Source organism: Somniosus microcephalus, chromosome 14 (genome assembly GCF_052327205.1).
Source record: "Somniosus microcephalus isolate GS21.2 chromosome 14, FLI_Smic_1.0, whole genome shotgun sequence".
Taxonomy (NCBI): Eukaryota; Metazoa; Chordata; class Chondrichthyes; order Squaliformes; family Somniosidae; genus Somniosus; species Somniosus microcephalus.
In genome coordinates this window covers 68,703,115-68,716,864 of record NC_141000.1, presented here as the reverse complement: position 1 = coordinate 68,716,864, position 13,750 = coordinate 68,703,115, and positions in this window count along the sequence as shown.

Here is a 13,750-nt window from a genome sequence, read left to right as displayed (position 1 = left end):
ATAATGAGCTCCAAAATTAAGACATGAAAAGCTGAGAAACAAAGCTAAGCACTGAGGAGTGAGCTGTGTATTGGTCATCTGGTGGTGTGTAATATGCACATTCAAACTGCCTGACACAGTTGGATGTGAAGTAGTGTACTATTTTCAGAGTGAATGAGGATGGTTTGTGTAAAGTCTGTGGGTTGTATAGCGAAGTAATACACAGACTACAAGAGTAACTTAAACAGGACTTTACTATTCGAAGGTCAGGGCGAATCTGCCCAATAAATTCTGCCACAGCACTTATATACCGGTGTGGTCACCGTCGGTATTACAGTATACAGCAGCCAGGATAAAGTAGTGCCACACCTAAAATAGTTCTCTTAAAGGTGGACGGTTACATACAATAGTTCTCTTAAAGGTAGAACAGTTACATACACTACAATCCTCCCTTTTTAGCTTACAACATACTTATTCCCCATTAACATAACATCATAACATATCCAACTTCATGTTACAACAGTTCACAGAGGTAGTCTCTGCGGAAACAGTTCACAGATTCAGTCTCTGCGGGAAACAGTTCACAGATTCAGTCTCTGATCTTCTTGACTCGGTCCGGACCACGCCTCCGTGGTGTAGTCGGGTCACCTTGCTAGAGGGACTCATCCCATAGTCCTTCCCTAGACTTAACAGCTTTACTTCCATCACTTCTGAACCAGCATTGCTGACTTTTTTTTTAAAACAAACAAAAAACAGTTGGATTGCCTTGGGAAATTTTCCTACTTTCCAACTGATTTGGCTCCGTTCGGGGGACCACGTGTGTGATCGGGTAGAGGTAATAATGGTTCAGATGGTTATCATCTTCTGCTTCGTCTTTTCCTTTTTTTTTTTGCTTCTTGGAGACTCTCGGGGCTCCATTGTCAGCTGCCAGCTGTAACGCCACCATCTCCCTATGTTCCTTAGACTTTAAGTGATTCATCCTGATTTCGGCACTTTGGGAGTTCTCGGCACAAGCTGGGCAGACCAGGTCCTCGTAATATTCAGTGTCACTCAACAGATCATGGTAATATTCGGTGTCGTCCTGAGCTAGGCCAGCGAGAGGGTCTTCTATTTCCTCCTTACCCAGCTGGACGTTAGCCGACTTTTGTTCCAAATCCCGACATCTGTCCTGAAGAGGCTTCATCATGCGTTCAGATTCATCCCGCTTTTTCTGGGCTTCCTGCAAGTCTTTTACTAATGACCTCATTTGTGATTTCAATACTTCAACTTCATTCGGAGATTGATTGATCGGACTATTCAATCCCTCTACTGAAGTAGCTGTTTCAGTATTCTGTTGTTCTACATTGCCGTGCGTCAGCGTACTTTTGGCATCCAAGGGCTGTTCTGCTGCAGACTTCTCAGTCTGGGTTGCCACCTCAGCTCTTCCAATGACTTTTGAGAGCTCCCTTCCCTTTGAAGATTGAGGCTCGTATTTAAGTTTTTCCCATTTTAGAGTTTTATCCCTCAGCATATGAATGAGTTGGCTGACTGTTAACTCTTCTGTCCTCATCCCTTTTCCATTAGCTGCAGGGCTGTTTAGAACCTTGTCCTGGGGCTCCTTTGCTGTTTCTACTTCGCCATCATCCGCAGCCCCCATCATTCGAATTTCCACAAATGAATCGTCCGGTGATGCTGCACCCAACTTCAGTAGGAGCTCGGAAGTCATGTCGACCAACTCAGCTTTTTCTGCCTGCAACCTGCTAACCAGCGCCTTCAGTTGCAGCACATCTTGTTCCACCGGATTGGAGCACGCCCCTTCAGAAGCCGAATCAGCTTTGATTCGTTTGGCCTCCTCGTGCAGACGGTTTGTGTGCTCCTGCTCCCTTTTCTTCCCCAGCTGCTTCTGTTGTCTTTCCAGATTCTCCCATTCGGTATCATAGAACTTTTTCATTGCTTTCATCTCTTGCTCGAGACGGCAATTCAATTGTTCTAATTGCTGTCGTAATCTGAAATAAGTTTGCGTTCGAGCTCGATGTTCCTCAGTAATATATATGTCTGTAACTTGAACAGACTCAGAATTCTCTGTCAAGCTATGTTGTTGTTGTTCAGAGGAATTCTGTTCTGAAGCTTTGTTCTCCTCTGGAGCATAAGCCTTTATGCCCACATTCGTTCTACCAACCTTAGTCAGCAAGTTCATTTTAGACTTGTCTTTCATGCTTGGGCTGGTCTTATCGTCATCCGTTTCAGGGTCTGAGCTGATTGTCTGCCCCGAGTCCTCACTCGTTATTGCTTTGAGGTAGTGCCATTCCATGTCTATTTTCTTGATCCACTCCCGTCCTAGAAGTGGTGGTCCTCCCTCAGGTAGTACGTATAAGTCCATTCCGGGGTGTTCTTTGCCCCTGTCTCTCACCTTGACTCTTATCTTTCCCATGGGGTATACTTTATGCCCCGTGTATGTCTGCAATACGAACTTGGTATCTCTCAAGGGTATATGTGAGAATAGCCGGTTGTAATCCCTTCGATTTATGACTGATAGGGCTGATCCAGTGTCCAATTCCACTCTCACTTGGACTCCGGCTATTTTTAGCATGACCCAGACAGTTTGTAGGTCAGCTTCCTTACTCACATTATGAATTCTCAGACTACCCAGTTCCTGGCCGCTTGGGTCTGAATCCGAATTCTGTTCGTCTGAACTCTTCTCAACCACCTTGTGTACTTTGTTGTACTTTTCCTGTGATGGCTTTTTTTTTTGGTTGTTGGTCTTCTTCCCTGACCGGCATACTTTGGCTATGTGACCCAGTTTGCCACATTTCCTACAGTCCTGGTTTTTAAACCAGCATTGGTTCTGGTCGTGTGTTGTCTTCCCACAACGATAACATTTCGTTGCACCCGAAGTAATTTGATCCACACTGAGGACCGCTGCCTTCAGCTGCATTTCCGCAGTTCCTTTCGCTGCGGCTTCGTGTGATGCTGCAATAAGGACAGCCCTATCCAGTGTAAGGTCGTTCTCTTCGAGCAGTCGCTTTTGCGTTCCTTCCTTCGACAACCCGCACACGAACTTGTCTCGCAATGCCTCTGTCAGATTTCCTCCAAACTGGCAGTATTTCGCTAGCCTACGCAGTTCGACCAAGTATTCTGCGTTGCTTTCCTCTTTCCGTTGCGTTCTCGCATAAAATTTGAATCGTTCCGCCAACATCAGCGGTGTGGGGTTCAAGTGATCCTTCAGAACAGCAACAATATTATCGAAGGTTTGATCCGCCGGTTTAACTGGTGCTAGAAGATGCTTCAATAGCCCGTATGTCTTCGCCCCCATCGAGTTTAGCAAGGTTATAGCTTTATCATCATCCTTTATTTTATTGGCCTCACAATATATCTCAATGCGTTCTACATACGTGGCCCAATCTTCCACCTCGGCATTGAAACCGTTGCTGTTACTATGCTTAGGCATCTTCACACTCTTCCTGAGAAACAACAACAATATTCTTTAACTTTTTTTTTTCCAGATGGCGGTTTCCCGCGCTTATCTTCTTTCCCCGCCCACTTAAAAATGGCGGTTCCCGCTTCTGTCTTCTTCCCCGCCTACTGGCGGCTTCCCGCGTTTCTTCCCCTGGCAGGAGGGGTAAGCTTCCCTTGGGCGACGGCCGCTGGCTTTCGGTTTTGCAGCCTGCGCGTCGGCTTCAGCGCGTTCCCTTCTCTCGGCAGGGCAGCCGGTGCTGGGTACAACCCGTTGGCGGCGAACAGTTTCAGCCGCTGGGCTGGATCTCGCTCAGCCTTCCTCGCTCGGGCTCTGTCTCTCCCGCTCGCTCGGGCTCCCAATCGCGCCTCCAGCCCTCTCGCAGTCTGGTGCTTCCCTCCCCGGCTGCGGCTATGTTCTCCGTGGTTTATTTATTTTATATCGTCCCGCGCCTTATGACCCGGTCGCAGTGCTTCGTGGCCTCAATCACTGTCTGGCCTTTTTCACCCCAATCGCGCCTCCCAGCTTCTCGCAGTCCGGTGCTTTCCTCCCCGGCTGCGGCTGAGTTCTCCGTGGCTTATTTATTTTTATATCTTCCCGCGCCTTACGATCCCGGTCGCAGCGCCTCGTGGTCGCGGTAGTTGTCCGGCCTTTTTCGCCGTCGCGGTCTAGCCGTCTCACGACGCTCCCCAGCCCGCTTGTACCGCGGCTTCTGCTCCACGCTGCCCCAGTCTCAGCGCCTCTGGGCCCGACTTCTGTCCGGCTCCTTTCCCCCTCGACCGTGGTCGAGTGCACCGCCCTTATCCTCCGTTTATTTGTTTCTATTTTCCCTTTACTCACAGTCACTGTGGCCGACTTGCTTCTCGTGTTGATCGGCTCACTCACCACCGTGGCAGAAGGGACAATCCGTGTCTGTTGCTGATGGAAGACTTTGTGTTTGAAATCTTCCTCCTTTCTTGGTCTGCAGACTCGAGTTTTCTCTCAGCAAAACGACGAGGGCGGGTGCCTCTTCTCGACGCTCGTTTACTTCTTCAGAAGTATTGTTGCCGCAGGGTAAGATCGAACTCGTCGCCACTGTAAAGTCTGTGGGTTGTATAGTGAAGTAATACAGACTACAAGAGTAACTTAAACAGGACTTTACTATTCGAAGGTCAGGGCGAATCTGCCCAATAAATTCTGCCACAGCACTTATATACCGGTGTGGTCACCGTCGGTATTACAGTATACAGCAGCCAGGATAAAGTAGTGCCACACCTAAAATAGTTCTCTTAAAGGTGGACGGTTACATACAATAGTTCTCTTAAAGGTAGAACAGTTACATACACTACAGTTTGCAGGTCATTTGTGTAAGTCAGTTGACAGGTTGTAATTGCACGGAAAGAGGAGCAGAGATCAATAGCACTGTTGCTGATGTCCCTGGAGATGCCGTGCAGTCCAAAAGTAGAGTGCAGTTTTCTATTCCGTGTATCTGTACACCATGGGGTCAATCTTCAACCTCCATTCGAAATGGGCACAAAGCTTGTGGGAGAGTTCCACACTTCTACCACCCTTTGTGTGAAGGAGTTTTTCCTAACTTCTCTCCTGAATGGCCGGGCTCTGATTTTAAGGTTTTGTCCCCTTGTCCTAGACTCCCCAACTAGTGGGAAAAGTTTCTCTCTCTCTGCCCTATCAATTCCTTTCAAAATCCTAAAAACCTCAATCAAATCATCCCTTAACTCCTTATACTCCAGGGAATACAAGCTTAGTTTATGTCATCTCTCCTCATAATTTAACCTTTGGAGCCCTTGCAGCATTCTGGTGACTCTGCGCTGTACTCCTTCCAAGGCCAATATATTATTTCTAAGGTGGAGTGCCTAGAACTATACACAGAACTCCAGGACTTTGTATAGCTGTAGCAAAACTCCCCTTCCCTTTATATTCTAGCCCTCTAGTTATAAAGGCTAACACTCTAGTAGCCTTTTTGATTATTTTTTGTACCTGACCACAAAATTTTAGTGATCTGTGTACATGTACATAAAAGTTTACAGCGCAGAAGGAGGTCACTCGGACCATTCTATCTGTGCCAGCTCTTCCCTAGGGCAATCTAAACGGATATCACTGTTTTGCTCTCTCCTTGTATCAACCTCTACTTCAAATGTTTATCTATTAAAAAAAATGTAATGGTCTCTACATTAAGTACTCCCTGCAGCAAAGCATCCATTCTCTAACAAGCCTCTGCATGAAGAAACTCCAACATTCCCACCTCACTTAGTGACAGTTTTAGGTTTATGACCCTTCATCACGGACTCCCCAACTAGACAAAAGAATATTTTCCTATTCACGTCATCAAAGCCTTACAGATTTTAAAAACTGTTAAATCTCTTCTTAACCTTCTTTGCTTCAGTGAAAATAGTCCCAGTATCACAAATTTCTCCTAACTACAGCTTCTAATCCCTGGTATCATCCTGTTGAATTTATACTGTACGTGGCTTTAATGCCCTTTCTGTATGTAGGGGGTGACGTAATAAAACTCACTACGCACTTGGTTTGAGCATAAAGCAAGGCTTTAATCAATTTATTTCAGAACATGGAAGCCTAGTTGTATCCACTAGCTCCCTTGTCTTCACAAAATGTCCCTGGCAAGCTGGGGCCAACGCCTGAGTATTTATACTCCTTGGACGACGCCACCAGCTGGCCGTCCAGTGTTATTTCATAGTTAGTTTCTCGATGATGAGATTTATGACAGGGGGTGGTGTGTGGGTCAGCCTCACCACTGACTTATGAGCGGTTCAAATCGCTCCCACTCCCTTGATTCTAGACCTTGGGCTTATTTGGTGGGGGGGGGGGGGTGGGTGGTGACAAAAGCGCAGCAGACAACTGGTTTTGGTGCAAGAAACTTTGATTTTTATTCAAGAAAGAAAATACAACATAACAATCTTATACTCTAATAAAAATGGGGAACATTTTAATACATACGAGGGAAATACAGTAGAAAATACCTCACCCCTCCCAATCCCACTTCCTAGCTAAGCTGAACTCTAGAGGACCAGGGATAATGCTCACCAAACGAATCCTTGACAGTTGAGCTGGTTCGCGGTTTCAGGGTTCGCTGGATGTGTTGGTCGGTGTCTGCCATACCCCGGACGCGGTAGAGGATTTCGACTGCTGGTCAGTCTTCGCGAGTTCACTGATGCGGTAGGGTGCGTTTTGGATTTATGGGGTGAGTACCCATTTTTCTTCTGTAGAGATAGGGTTTAGAGTTCCTTTTAAGTAAAAATCTTACCCGGGGGTAAGTCAGGAATAGATTGTAGAGTGGAAAACTTTCGAATCTTCGGTTTTCTCCTGAGTTGTTTTTCTTTGGTCGCGGTGGCTCGATATTACCAGGTTGGTTGGTGGTAATATTTTGTTGCAAGTTTTGTAAGGCTCTTGTTGCCACGATGTGTCCGATGATGTCCTGGGTCACTAAAGCTGTTGAACTTGGGTGTACGGTAGAATGCTGCCCCGTCTCGATGCTCCAGTTTCTTCTTGTGTGTTGCTTCTAGAGAGAATGGTCTTCTTGAGAAAACAGGCCTTCAATTATACTTTGAAGGGCCTTCTAATCTGCGCACCAAATCAGTCCCGGTTTATTGTTTGATTTGGGTGGGCTCGTTAATGGTAACTTGATTAGAAATGTGTAAAATGGTTTTGGGATGCTGTACTGATTATTTAATGAGCTGTTGAGCTCCTAGTTAATTGTCATAGCTATACTCAGGTTTCAAGTCTCCTGTCTGAGTCCAAGATTTCTATGTAGGTTGGCGAGGTGATTTGCATTATGCATGTTTTGGGTGGGTCCTGTGTTTCGGGTGGGGACTGCTCCTCCGTGGGTCGATTGTTAGGATGTTAATGTCTGATAGGGGCTGAGTGAGATTACACAGTTCCCCAGACAATTTGACTTACTCCAATACCCAAACTGTCTTTACAGAGGTTGATCCCATTCCCTGTTGCAGCCTTTTCTCCCTTTACAGGCCCAACATGCCTTTTAAAATGCCAAATCTTGGATTCCGACCTTGAATCTCCCTGTTAGGCCCAATGCGTATTTTATCATCCTGAAGCTTGTTAGAAAGAGTCCAAAGTAATTTTCCTTAGGGTTTTCTTCTAGCTTTGGGGGCTCTGTGAATTTTCAGAATCTTACATGTACTAGGGCGGCACCCAAAACTGCACACAGTCCTTGTGGCCTAACCATTGCCATGTACAAATTTATCACTACCTCTTTGCCTTTGTACTCTATATCCCTATTTATAACTCCAAATGCCATTGGTTCTACTAGAAAGGCTGGGTATGCTTAGAGTGGACAAGACACCTGGTCCAGATGGCTTGCATCCCAAGTTGCTAAGGGAATTGGGGGAGGAGATAGCGGAAGGGCTTGCCATAATTTCCCAATCTTCCCTAGATGCGGGGGAGGTGCCTGAGGATCCAAAAGCGGCAAATGTGATACCATTGTTCAAGAAAGGGTGTAAGGACCATCCTAGTAACTACAGGCTGGTCAGTTTAACATGGGTAAAGTTTAAGAAACAACAATCAAGGAAAAAATTAAGGGCCATTTGGAAAGGTTTAAGCTAATTAGAGCCAACATGGGCGTGTAAAAGGCAGATCGTGTTTGACTAATCTAATAAAAAAATTTGATGAAGTAACAGAGAGGATTGATGAAGGGAATGCAATGGATGTTGTCTACATAGATTTTCAGAAGGCATTTGACAAAGTACCACATAGAAGGCTGGTTAACAAAATTGAGGCTCATGGAATAGGTGGGTCAGTGGCAGCTTGGATAAGGTATTGGCTTAAGGACAGAAAACAGCGAATTGTGGTAAATGGCTGTTTTTCAGACTGGAGGATGGTAGACAGTAGTGTTCCCCAAGGGTCAGTGCTGGGGCCGCTGCTTTTTTTGATATATATAAATGACCTGGATATTGGAATACAGATTAGAATTTCTAAATTTGCCGATGACACGAAACTTGGGGGTGTGGCAAACAGTGATGATGATATCAATCAACTGCAACAGGACATAGCAAGGCTTGCAGAATGGGCAGACAAGTGGCAGATGGAATTTAATACAGGGAAGTGTGAGGTGATGCATTTTAGCAGAAGGAATAGGGAGAAGCAATATACACTTAATGGCACAGTTTTAAAGAGTGTGCAGGGACAGAGGGAGCTGGGAGTTAATGTGCATAGGTCCCTGAAGGTGGCGGACATATTGAGAGAGTGGTTAGCAAAGCTTATGGGATCTTGGGCTTCATAAATAGAGGTATTGAGTGCAAAAGTAGAGAAGTTATGCTGAACCTTTATAAAGCACTGGTTCGGCCACAACTGGAGTATTGCATCCAGTTCTGGTCACCACAATTTAGGAAGGATGTGAAGGTCCTTGAGAGGGTGCAGAGGAGATTTACCAGAATGGTTCCGGGGATGGGGGATCTTAGCTACAAGGACAGGTTGGAGAAGCTGGATTTGTTTTCATTAGAACAAAGGAGGTTGCGGGGTGATTTGATAGAGGTGTACAAGATTATGACGGGTTTGGATAGGCTAGACAGGGAAAGGCTGCTCCCACTAGTTGATGGTACAAGGACTAGGGGACACAGATTTAAGGTTTTGGGCAAGAGATACAGGGAGGATGTGAGGAAAAACTTTTATACGCTGCGAGTGGTGGAAGCGGAGACACTCAAGGGGAGACTGGATAGGCACTTGAGGGAAATAAACTTGCAGGGCTATGGGGATAGAGTGGGGGAATGGGACTGACTGGATTACTCGACAGAGAGCTGGCACAGACTCAATGGGCCGAATGGCCTCCTTCTGTGACGTTTTCATGCAATTATGGCCCAGAAATTCCCGACCTTAGCACCACCCATTTGCGCTGCAATCCTGGTGAAAAATAGCAGCTGCCACTCCAACACCCTTCTCTGGTGTGGGACCCGGGTGTTGTATCCGTGTGTTAATGGAGACACGGAATGCAGGAGTTGGTTTAAACAGGTGTTTACTGAACAAAGTCTGGAGGTGAACTAAAAGATACAAGACGCTATACAGGCTTATATACCCGAGTGGTCACTACTGGTATTACAGTACACAGGGGCTCTTAAAGGTACATACACTACAATTCCTCCCCTTTTAGATAATTAGTACATAACATTTTAAGTAATCATTAATTAACATGTTTACAAGAAAAATAATCTACACATTTGCTGCAGTTAATCAATTATAAGTCAGTCTCTCTGGAGGCTTCCTGACTCGGTCCGCATAACGCCTCGGTGGTGTAGTAGTTTTCGGTGGTGTAGTAGGTTCTTTTGGCAAGGTCGATTCGGCTTGAATGCCAGTGTCGGGTTCATCTGGTTCCAGTATCACCGGATCGGAGGTAGATCTGCTTCATCATTAGGCGTATAGAGTTGTGGAGTAGGTTGTCCCTTTTCGGATGACTCTATGATCTGGTCAGCATGGTGCCTTATTATGCTTTCACCAATGTCCACGGTATACATCAGCGGTCCTAGTCGTGTGCAAATAGTTCCAGGCTGCCATTTCTAGGTACGGTAGTCCCGGGCCAAAAATTGTTGACCTATCTGGAAGGTTCTAGTTGGCCTTTCATTCATGCCTTGAAATTGTCGGTTCTCTACGTCCCTTCTGATGTTTGGCTTGATCAATTCCAGCCGGCATCTTAGTCTTCTATTGAAAAACATCAAGCCGGGAGTTTGGTTTGTAACCACATGTGTTGCATTCCTGTATGCAAACAAAAAGTTATCGACCTTATGTTGTAGATTTATGTCTTCATTACCCATGGCCTTTATGGCCTTCTTGAAGGTCTGGACAAACCTTTCAGCCAATCCATTGGTGGCGGGATGGTATGGGGCGGACGTGTAGTGCTTAACCCCATTGTTTTTTAAGAACTTCCTGAATTCTTCGGACACAAATTGCGGTCCATTATCAGAACAGATCTGTTCAGGCAGCCCATTCCTGGCAAATATGATCCTTAATACTGTGATGGTTTTTTCCGTGGTGGTGGAGGACATCTTTATTACCTCCGGCCACTTGGAGTGTGCATCAACCGCGATTAAGAACATTGAGTCCATAAATGGACCAGCAAAGTCGATATGTACCCTTTGTCATGGAGATGAGGGCCACTCCCATGGATGTAGAGGGGCTTGTGGTGGAGCGTTTTGGACCTTCTGGCATCCTAGACAGCTCTTGGTCATTTCTTCGATGTCTCCATCGATACCTGGCCACCACACAAACGCTCTGGCTAGGTTCTTCATTTTCACTCCACCCAGATGTCCCTCGTGAAGCTCCTTTAGCACTTTATCCTGGAGTTTGGGTGGAATCACCACTCTGGATCCACACATCAAGGTTCCTCGGCACACTGACAGCTGTTCTCTTCTTTGTGAGAATGCTGGCAACAGTGGTTCGCCATGTGCTGGCCATCCCTTCACCGTTAAATCGTAGACTCGTGAGAGAGTCGGGTCATTTCTCGTTTCGTTTTCAATGGTAGAATTTGTTACTGGTAGACATTCTACTATGGTTAAGTGGAACATCTCCACTGGGTCCACTGTAGGTGCCTCTTCTACCATTGGCAACGGTAGGCGCGATAAACCATCAGCATTCCCATGCTGTTTTGATCCTTTGTATTCTATGTCATATTGGTGTGCCCCTAGGAAAAGGGACCACCTCTGTAGCCTTTGCGCTGTCATAATGGGAACGCCCTTTTTAGGGTTGAATATGGAGATGAGGGGTTGATGGTCAGTCAACAAGGTAAATTTTTGTCCGTGTAGGTAATGGTTGAATTTCTTCACTCCCCACACCAGGCTGAGTGCTTCCCTGTCGATTTGGGCATAGTTACGCTCAGCTGAGTTCAATGAGCGTGACGCAAAAGCTATCGGCCGCTCCGAGCCATCAGGGAATCTATGCGATAATGCCGCTCCTACGCCGTAAGGGGATGCATCGCACGCCAGTCTGATTGGCAGTGATGGGTTGTAATGAGCCAACACTTCCTTGGACGTGATCAAGCCTTTGCATTTATGGAAGGCACGTTTACAGTCTTCGCTCCATTTCGAAATTACTCCCGTTTGTAGCAGTTCGTTAAGAGGGTGCAGAACAGTTGACAAGTTCGGTAAAAATTTATGATAGTAATTTATCAATCCCAGGAATGACCTTAATTGTGAGACATTTTCAGGTGCTGGGGCTTTCATGACCGCTTCAATTTTTTCAGGTGACTTATGCAACCCTTCTTCGTTAATTATATGGACATAATATGATATTTGTTTCTGGAAAAATTTGCACTTGGGGTGATTTGCTCGTAGGCCCCGTTCTCTCAGCCTAGTGAGCACCTGCTCCAAATTTGCAAGGTGCTCGTTGTCGTTTTCTTCTGTTACAAGGATGTCGTCTAGGTAGCATTGAGTCCCCGGAATCCCTTGCAGGACTTGCTCCATAGCTCTTTGCCAGATAGCTGGAGCTGATGCTATTCCGAAAACCAGTCGATTGTACTGGTACAGGCCTTTGTGTGTGTTTATTGTGAGATACTTTTTAGAGGCCTCCTCAACCTCCATCTGTAGATATGCCTGTGCCAAGTCAATTTTTGTGAAACGTTTCCCTCCGGATAGTGAGGCGAAAATATCTTCTATCCTCGGAAGAGGATACTGTACCATGTGAAGGACTGGGTTTACAGTCACCTTGAAGTCCCCACGGATGCGAATTTTTCTCTGTTCTTCAGATTTATCATTATTTAACGTTTTCTTCATGACCGGGATGATGGGTGTTGCCCACTCGCTCCAATCTATCTTGGATAACACGCCTGTCTTTTCCAAATTCTCCAGCTCTGCCTCGACTGCTGGACGAATTGCGTATGGCACCGGCCTTGCCTTAAAAAACTTGGGAATTGCCGCATCTTCCACCTTTATTGAGGCGGTGACGCCTTTCAAGGTTCCTAGTTCCTGTTGGAACACTTCTTTGGCGTTGGCCAAGATGTCTTTTAATCGTTCAGGTATGATGTCATCATTTTTTTTCTTACTGGTCACCGTCAGTGCCTGAATGGAGTGCCAGTCCAAACGTATCTTCCTGATCCATTCACGTCCCTACAGCGGTGGACCACCATCTTGCAGAACGTATAAATGCAACTTCTGTATTTCCTTGCCGTTGTATACAACAGGCACCTTTATTTTCCCTTTGGGGTATACTTTCTGCCCCGTATATGTTTTCAAGATAATGGATGTGTCTTTCAAAGGTATATGCGGAAATAGCCGCTCGTAATCCCATCTACTTATGGCGGTCAGAGCTGATCCTGTATCTAGCTCCATTTTAACTGGGGACCCCGCTATCGTGAGGGTAACCCAAATGGTCTGGTAATCTTCTTTGGCAATTACATTATGTAATTTGAGAGAGCTTAGTCTCTTGTTTCCGGAGTCGCTATCGCTCTTCTGGTCTTCGGAGCTACTGTCCGTCATCATTTGTACCTTTCTGTACTTTTCCTTATTGATTTTTTTTCTGTCAGTGGATTTTTTTGTTTCCAGATCGGCATACACGTGTAATGTGTCCCATCTTTCCGCATTGCCTGCATGCTTTGTCCTTGAACCAGCAGTCCCTCTGGTCATGGGTGGATCTGCCGCAGCGACAACATCTCTCGAAACCCCGTGTCATTTCATGGGTGCCGAAGTCCTGTGGCTTTTGCTGTATCTCTGCAGCTCCTCTTGCTGCTGCTTCGTATGATACAGCCACACTGAAAGCCTTGTCCAGCGCCAAATCTTTCTCAGAAAGTAGCCTTTTCTGTGTTCCTTCACTTAGGAGACCGCAGACGAATTTGTTTCGTAGAGAATCTGCCAGTCCTGCCCCGAATTGGCAGTGCTTTGACAGCTTTCTTAATTCGGCGAGGTAATCAGCGTTACTTTCATTCTTGTGCTGATTCCTCCTGAAGAATTTGAATCGTTCCGCTATCAGCAGCGGTGCTGGGTTTAAGTGCTCCTGTAGGGTATCAACAATCTCCTTAAAATTCTTGTCCATCGGTTTGGCTGGAGTGATTAAGTTTCGTAACAGCCCGTATGTCCTTGCGCCCATCAGATTTAGAAGTACCGATGCCTTTTTATCATCCTCTACTTCATTCGCTGTGCAATATACCTCCACTCTTTCCACATATGTGGTCCAATCCTCTATATCACTATCAAAAGCAGTAATATTGCCAGTCTTAGGCATCCTGAAAATCAAAAATGGTGCCTCCCGCGCTTTCCTTTCTTCCCTGCCGAGAAAAATGGCGCCTCCCGCGCTTTCCCGCCGCTGCCGCTGCTGACAACGCTGTTCTCCGCGGTTTTTTATTTACACAGATATTTTTAATAGTTGGAGACTCGTTCCCGCCGGACT